Source organism: Chiloscyllium plagiosum, chromosome 39 (genome assembly GCF_004010195.1).
Source record: "Chiloscyllium plagiosum isolate BGI_BamShark_2017 chromosome 39, ASM401019v2, whole genome shotgun sequence".
NCBI lineage: Eukaryota > Metazoa > Chordata > Chondrichthyes > Orectolobiformes > Hemiscylliidae > Chiloscyllium > Chiloscyllium plagiosum.
In genome coordinates, this window is record NC_057748.1 from 27,697,561 (window position 1) to 27,706,387 (window position 8,827).

At 42.3% G+C, this 8,827-nt stretch overlaps 1 pseudogene; it reads left to right on the forward strand.

Moving 5' to 3' along the window:
• The first annotated feature begins 2,728 nt into the window (after window positions 1-2,728).
• Window positions 2,729-8,563, forward strand: LOC122542060 (annotated as a pseudogene).
• The last annotated feature ends 264 nt before the right edge of the window (window positions 8,564-8,827 follow it).

Here is an 8,827-nt window from a genome sequence, read left to right on the forward strand (position 1 = left end):
GAAAGAGCATAGGGATCTGACATGATTACTACAAAAGTCAAGGGTGTGGGCAGAGATAGAAATAATGAGGAATCGAGGATCGGGGGAAAGTGGTGAAGACAGGAAAAGGAATGGAAAATTGAAGGAGAGTATGGAGATAGTGCAGCATTTCAGTGCTGAGGGAGGTAAAAGAGATTTGAAGCGGTTCAGGCGCTGAAGAAGATTACTGAGATAGGAGAAATTGGAGGAGCAGATAGTGATAGAGTGATGCATAGATTGGAGAATGTTACAGAGATATAAAGTGGTGTAGGGTCTGGAGTAATTTACAGAGAAATGGAGGGGTTCAAGAGCTGGAGGTGTTTTCAGAGTTCCAGAGGCAAAGGGCCTGAATAAGGCTTTAGAGATGTTGAGGTGGGTAGGTTTTGAGGAAGTAACAGAGATAGGGAATAACAGAGGAACTTGAGGAGGTAATAGGGATAAAGAAGGATTTAGTGGCTGGAAGTGTTCAAAGAGATAGAGAGGCGGGTAAAGGCTTGAGGTGGTTACAGAAAGACGAATAGGTATAGGTCTTTGTTGAGGTGGCAGAGAGGAAAACGTGTGTTGATTGATAAGGCAGCAGATATGGGGAGGCGTGTAGGAGCGGGGGAATGTTACAGAAATAAGAAGGTGTGCAGGGAGAGGTATTGGTGCTGGATAAGTGAAAGCTGGTGTGAGATCTGGGGATTGAGTGATGGGAACAGGAGTAAACTGGAGACTGTGAGAGTCCAGAGGGTGAAAAGCTCATCTCCACTTTGATTACTCAGAGTGACCGGTCTATCGTGGCCCCATTTGTGTAAATGTGTGACATGTCTAAGAAGGTAAGGGTTTGATGGAGCCTCTGCATTTTCCCTCCAGCTCGTGGGCGAAGCCACAGCCGCCTGTGTGATGTTTTGGGGCCGACGACTGATGGTGCCACGAGTGTTGCTGCTGCTAATTGCTCAGCGATCAGAGAGATTTCAATTCCTCCAACGACATAACCCTTCCTTTCCCCTCCATCTGGAGCGAGGGACCAAACCACCTGCAGCCCCTCCACAAACAGGTCAAAAACAGCATCGTTTTGCCTCTTGGGAGCTAGATTGAGGCACTTGAAACGCCTTCCAGGTGCCCCGAGGTCGAGTCGTGTACTGCATTGAACGCAGATGCAGAGTCAACCTTGAAACCCCCTATTCGACTCTGTGAAGCATCATTCAGATGGCTTTAATCAGATTGATAAAAGGGTGATGTTGTACAGCAGCTTTGAAAGCAAAAAGCCTTAAAATCAAACTGAGGACTCCATTTAAGAAACAGGAGGCCATTCAGCACTTTGACCTTTCTCTTCCATTCACTACAATGAAAGATAATTATTTCACAACTGCACTTTCCTATCCCATATCCATCAATTCACTTAGTGCACAAATTTCTGCCCATTAGAATCTCTGACAGGCATCGAGAATGCCATAGATTCACCGGGCTCTGAGCGAAAGAATTTCTCTTCATCTCAGTCCAAATTAACTACTAGCTATCCCAGCCCTTTCAGAAATATCCTGTATTCCATTCCGGCAACCTCAGCATATAACTCCACATTCTCCCACATCAAATTGCATTTACCACTTCCTTCCCCATTTGTTGACTCAGTCTACATCCCGTTTCAGACTTTCTATTCCTCCTCAAAGTCAATTCTACCAAAGAGGTTCATTTCCCCCCTTCTGCGAGTTCACGTCACTGATGGTTGCACCATTCCAGATTAAAAATTATTGTGAGACAAATGCTAGCAGTGCATCTCCTCTGCCAAGGGTGCTGACTCAGAGCAGCTTTGCGAATATGTTTTTGAAAGTGATATGATTAATATTTCGAAAATATTTGAAGAGATCAGTCAAAACTTGTGTCTCAGAGTCCTAAAGGTCTTCAACACAGGAAAAGGCCATTCAGCCCAACATGTCTGCGCTGATGTAAAATGATCCCCTAACTAATCCAATCCCATTTTCTAGCACTTGCGTAACTAAATACATCTTCAATGTTATGGGGAATTCTCCGTTTACCACCCTTACAGGCAGTGCATTCCACATACCCACCACACTGTGGATGAAAACAGTTTTCCTCAAATGTTTTCGAAACGTCCTGCTCCTTACTTTAAATCTATGAAACAGGTCAGCATGAATGCATTGAGCTGAACGGCTTATTTCTGTGTGATAGCTTGTATGACTCTGTGACTTTGCGATACCATGGAAGTTCAGAGAAGGAAAAGGGAAGTGTGAACCATTTTTAGAAGTCCATGTGTTCAGAAGGAAATGGACATAGGGTTCGGGCTAAAGGGATCAAAAGGTATTGGGGGACAAAGTGAAACAAGGGACTGATTTTTATGTTTAACCATGATCCTACTGAATGGCAGAGGCAGGTCTGATGGGCCGAATAGCCTATGTTTGCACTTACTTACTGTACTCCTATGAGAACCAAATCCAATCACATGTTAAGCACCACAAACATGGAAGCTCAGATTATGGACGTTGACTGAAAAGCCAGAAGGAGATCGGTGAAAACCTCTAGTGTCCAGTTGCCTGGTCGCTGGGCCTTCACTTACATTCCACTGAATCAATAGAGGCGGGAAAGCCCTCTCCGATTTACTGACACTAGGTGCAGAGGGGCTGTTGGGAGTTCACAACAAATGTTTCGATTAAAGGCAACACTCAGTCAGCTGACCGTTTCCGTGTATTCGCCAGCAGAAATGCTTACGATGCTGTATCTGCTGCTCGGCTCGGCTGCTCCATGTAACAGGTCAGAAATTGCTCTGGATTAATGTCTGACCATTAAATACCCACGCCGTACTGTTTCACACCTGCTGGCAAAATCTCTCAATCTGCGTGTTTTACTACTGCAGTTGTAGGCACTTTGGCTGTTCCTGTCCTCAATCCGAGGCCATCACCTGACCCAGTCTCTGCCGGTCAGACCACCCGATTGAAGTGTGCGATGCAGAACGGTTTTGTTGGCAGCTGCGATTTGCTCTGGTACCGACAGAGTCCCGGAGAAGCCCCGGTCTGGGTGATCAGGTATGAGCACGATAATGACATTTTCAGAGGCTTCACTGACAATTTCCAACCTTCTCGAGACACCTCCAGTAACATTTACATCCTAACCATCGGAAACCTGGTCTCCGGTGACTTTTCCATCAATTACTGTCCTGTGTGGGATAGCTCAGTTGGTTATCACAGTGAGACAGACCAATACAATAACTCAGGGTTCAGAACCGTTCAAATTGACAGCAGCGTCTGAAACATCACTACATGAGGACATAGCACTATCTTCAGCAATCCTCACTGTGCAAATTCCTGCAGAGCCCAGCTGAAATGTGAGGGCTTTCAGTCAGATCTCCAGAGATGTTAGTGTCTGGATTAAACCCTGCGCCGTCAGGGTCCTCAGAGGTGAGAGGGATTACTGAATCGCTATCTAGTCTGCGCATACGTCTTACCCACATACCTCTCATTTCCCCGAGAAAGGTGCAATGTGGAAAAAGACAAATTATTAATACTTTTCCTCTTCGCCGCCTGCAGTTCTTGGTTGGGTCCTTGGTGGGACACAGCATTGGAACGCTCCTCTGTGGTTCATCCTCGGAGGTGGGACCGCTCTGTCTGTTCACAGTAAATGATTCTGCTTTGTCTCTCTTTATCATTCAGATTAAATCAATTTTTATCCCTTCAGTGTCGATTCAGTTCTCCAAATTTCGCTAATTCACAATTTGACACATTTCACAACAAATTGAACTTGCACACACAATTCAGTATTGTAAAACAATTCTCTCACTCTCTCATTCAATCACAGAGGTAAAAGTACGGTATATATCAATAATTCTCTCACACATACAGTTCGGCATTCTTTTCATAATTCTGTGCGTCTCACAGACACACGTAGATCGGAGTATTATTTACATCAATGATCCTCTCTCTTCCTCTCCTGTGTGTGACACTCTGGTCAGTTTTACATTAATAATTCGCTCTCTCACAGGAATACCCAGCATCATATTATATTTATTACTAATTGTTGTTATTTTTATTTTAAAATTCTCTGTCGTGCACACACATGAGTCAGAGATTATATCAGTAATTGTCTCACACGTACCGGTCAGTGTTGCATGAATAATTCACTCTCATGCAGACAGTCGCAGGGTCAGAATGTTATTTATATTAATCTATCTGTTAGTCTCTCTCTCTGTCCCCTTCTCCCTCACACACACTGATGGACATGCACATGTGCGTGCACGCGTGTACACACACACACACGCACACACAAGTCAATGTGTTATTTATATTAATCATTCTTATTATCACAAACACACAGATTAGAAATTATATCAGTAATTCGGCCTCGCACACTCACAGGTCAGTGATATATTTATATTCCCATCTCTCAAAAATGCATCCAGGTCAGTGATTACAACAATAATCCCCTCTCACACGCACATCTCAGAGATTCTAATAATAATTCTGTCACATTTACAAGTCAGGGCTTCTAATAATTCTCTCTCTCCCTATCTGTCGTTCAAATGTAAAACACACGCGGGTCTGAGATTATAACAAAAATCCCCTCTCACACAAGCGGGTCAGGATATTATCTATATTTTAGTAATTCTGTCTCTCTCAGACACACATAGGTCAAAGCGTTATTCACATTACCATTAATATAGTCTCTGATGTTTGCATTTGCGTGAGAGATAATTACTAATGGCTCACTGGCCTGGATGTGGGAGAGAATTATTGATAAGCTCTGATGTGTGTATATTTGCATGACAGAATTATTAATATAAATGTCACACTGAACATTCTATGCATTGGGGTGGGGAGGGGACCAGACAGAGAGGTGGGAGAGAGGTAAGAGGGAGAGAGAGAGATGGAGAGAGCGAAGTATTAACATCCATGAAACACTTGTGTGACTGTATGCGTGAGAGACAGAACATTTGTGTAACGCTGACCTTTATATGAGAGACGGAGAGGCACAGAGAGAAAGATTGAAACAATTAAAAGTCAGACCTGTGCGTGTTTCTAAGTGAGACAACTATTAACGTAACTCTGAGTGGTGTGTGTAAGAGAGAATTATTGATACAATCTCTGAACTGCTTTTGTTTGTGAGAAAGAGAATTATCAATGTAACACTTACTGGATACAATCTCAGACCTAAACATTCTATGCATTGGGGTGGGGAGGGGACCAGACAGAGAGGTGGGAGAGAGGTAAGAGGGAGAGAGAGAGATGGAGAGAGCGAAGTATTAACATCCATGAAACACTTGTGAGACTGTATGCGTGTGAGAGACAGAACATTCGTGTAACGCTGACCTTTGTATGAGAGACGGAGAGGCACAGAGAGAAAGATTGAAGCAATTAAAAGTCTGACCTGTGCGTGTTTCTAAGTGAGACAACTATTAACGTAACTCTGAGTGGTGTGTGTAAGAGAGAATTACTGATACAGTCTCTGAACTGCTTTTGTTTGTGAGAAAGAGAATTATCAATGTAACACTTACTGGATACAATCTCAGACCTATCTATTTACATTACCACTCTGAATGGTCCCCTCCCCACCCCAATGCATAGAATGTTCAGTGTGACATTTATATTAATAATTCTGTCATGCAAATATACACACATCAGAGTTTATCAATAATTCTCTCCCACATCCAGGTCGGTGAGCCATTAGTAATTATCTCTCACGCAAATGCAAACATCAGAGACTATATTAATAACTCTCTCTCACACAAACACAGGTCAAGATTATATCAATAACTCTCTCTTAGACACGCAGATCAGTATTGTATACCCAATCTCTCTCTCAAACAAAGACATAACGATCATACTTTCTCCCCCTCTCTCTCTCTGACGTACATACACACACAAAGGTCAGTGTGTTATATATGTGAATAATTCCCAATCTCTAACAAACACGCAGTTCAGAGGTTGTAAAACATTTCTCTCACACACAATGCAGGTCACAGTTACATAATAATTCCCTCTCACACGCAAACCCATAGATATTTTAGTTCTCTTTACATTAATAACTCTCCTACTCTCTCTGAAAAACTCACACATACACATGCATAAAGACAGGTCAGATACTCTACCAAAAATTCTCTCACACACAATCATAATACTCTCACTCACAAATGCACACAGGTCAAATGGTTCATATCAATAATTCTCCCCCCCCCCCCCCCCCAACACACACACACATAGACAATGTTATACTTGTAATTGGCTGTCTCATATACGCGCACACACCAGTCAGAATGCTACATATCTTCGTAATTCATTCTCTTTCTCTCTTCCTCTCTCTTTCTCATACTGATACATATGCACACAGAACAAAGCGTACATCATTAATTCTCTCTGTCACGCACGTCAGATAGATCATCTTAATATTTGTCACACATAGGTCAGAGTATACATAACACTGTTTATTCTCACAGCAGATCATATAGCTATATTACTAACTCTTGCCCTCTTTCTCATACACAGGTCAGTGTTACATTAATCATTAGAACATAGAACACAGAAATTAGAAAAGTACAGCACAGAACAGGCCCTTTGACCCTCGATGTTGTGCCGAGATTTAGTCCTAATGTAAAAAAAGTTACAACCTACGCACCCTTCAAGTCACTGCTATCCGTGTGCATGTCCAGCAGTCGCTTAAATGTTCTCTCTCACATAAATATTTAGCAGCCAGTGTTATTTATATCAACAATTCTCTCTCTCTATCTCTCTCACCCACTCCCCAACACACATGAACACGCTCACACGCAAGGACAAACACGTCAGACATTGTTAGATTTCTCTCTGACAAGCAGGTCAGTGATATATTAATAGTTCTTCCTTTCACAAAAACACCCAGGTCAGTGTGTTAAGCAGATTAACAATTCTCCCTCTCACTCATACACATCTCACACGCAGCTCCGAGATTTAATCAAAAATTCTCTCACACTCAAATAGACCAGCGTGCAATTTATATTCTCTCTCTCTCCCTGTCTCCCTAGCTCTCTCTCACTCTCTCTCTATCACGCACACACAAGGACACAGATCAGCACTAACGTCAAAATTCTCTTTAAACTACACAGGTCAATCTTACATTAATACTTCTCTCACACAGACGCACACGCCAGTGTGCTAATTGTCCTTATGATTCTCTCTCTCTCTCTCTTTCTCTCTCTCTCTCTATCTCTATTTCACCTCACTCCCTTCATACATGCACACACAGAGGTCTCCTTTATATTAATAGTTCTCCCTCATAAAAAGGCACAGGTTAGAGTCATACTTATATTCATAATTCTCTGTTTTACAAAAACACAGAGGTCAGTGTGTTATTTAGGTTCGTAACTGTTTGTCTCCCTCTCTCTGACATATACACTAATACTCATTAGAAATTACAACAACAATAATTCATTGTCACAATACAGGTCAGATGGATTATATCAAGTATTTACTCACAGAGAGAGGTCGGAGTTATATTAATATTTCACTGTCTCACTCAATCACACTGATTAGAGTGTTATGGATATAAGTAATTCTCTGTCTCTCATATTCACACACATAACACCTAGATCAGATTTTACATCAATAATTATATCTCTCACACGCAAGTCTTATCGTATGTCTTAATAAAAAACATAAATTGCTAGAAAGGCTCAGCAGATCTAGCAGCATCTGTGTAGAGAAATCAGAGTTAAAGCTTCGGGTCCAGTGGCCCTTCTGCGGGAACCATTATAAGATTTCTGTCACATACTAGTCAAAGTGTTTTATATATACTAATAATCATTTCTCACACGCAGATCAGATAGTTATGTTAATAACTCTCATCCTCTCCCTGTCTCTCTAACACACGCAAATACACAGAGATCAGATTTTCCTATTAAGTATTCTCTCTCAAACACACACTCACACATACAGGACAGCGTGTAATATGCCACTAATTCTCTCTTGCCTCGTTCTCATACACAAACCTAAGCATATATGTCAGAGCGTTATAGATAGGAATAAACCCGTCTCGTGTTCAGTGTCTCTCAAACACACATAGGTCAGACTGTCAGGCATTAAGTATGCTGTCTTTCATGCGTACTAATACATGAAGTCAGAGTATTATATATTAATAATTTAGAGTTTCTGTCCCTATGCACACAGTTCAGACTCTTACATGTTTCGTAATTTTCCCTCTCATGCATTGGTCAAAGTGTTTTTTTTGTTCGTACATTTAATCATCTTTTGCTCTCTTTCCCCACACGTCGGTAGTAATGATCTGAAACCTTCTGTCCTTCTGCTTCCTCCTTCGCCAAATCAAATACACACGGGGTCAGCGATTCTATCCTGTCTGGTGAGTCATTTTAAGCCAGATCCTCTGGAACGTAGGAGGGAAAAACACAGACGGCGGGGTGACCACAAGTCCCGTGTCCCTGGACAGCGATCAAAGCTACAGGCTGAGCAGTTACCTGACAGACCCGGCCACTGACTGGAGGAAAGGCTACAGGTATTCCTACACTGTGAGATACGGTTGACTGAACTCGCCTCTTCTCAACGCCATCAGCGCCAGCGACTGTTAGCTCTGAGGCAAACGATGACCCGGATCAGTCGCTGTCAGTCATGCGGCATTTTGATGTTTGTTTTAGTTTTGCAATGTAATTTCTGCAGCAAAACAGTATTTAGAAACAACATGAATATTAAAGGGCATCAGGAGCGAGTGAAATGCTTGTTCAGTTTGGTGAGTGGGGGGTTTCTGCTGCAATTGGCCCCAGTATTTTGTGTGTAAACTCGAGATCTGGGTAGAATGTGGACCAACATCCCTTTTAGACAATGACCATGTTGCA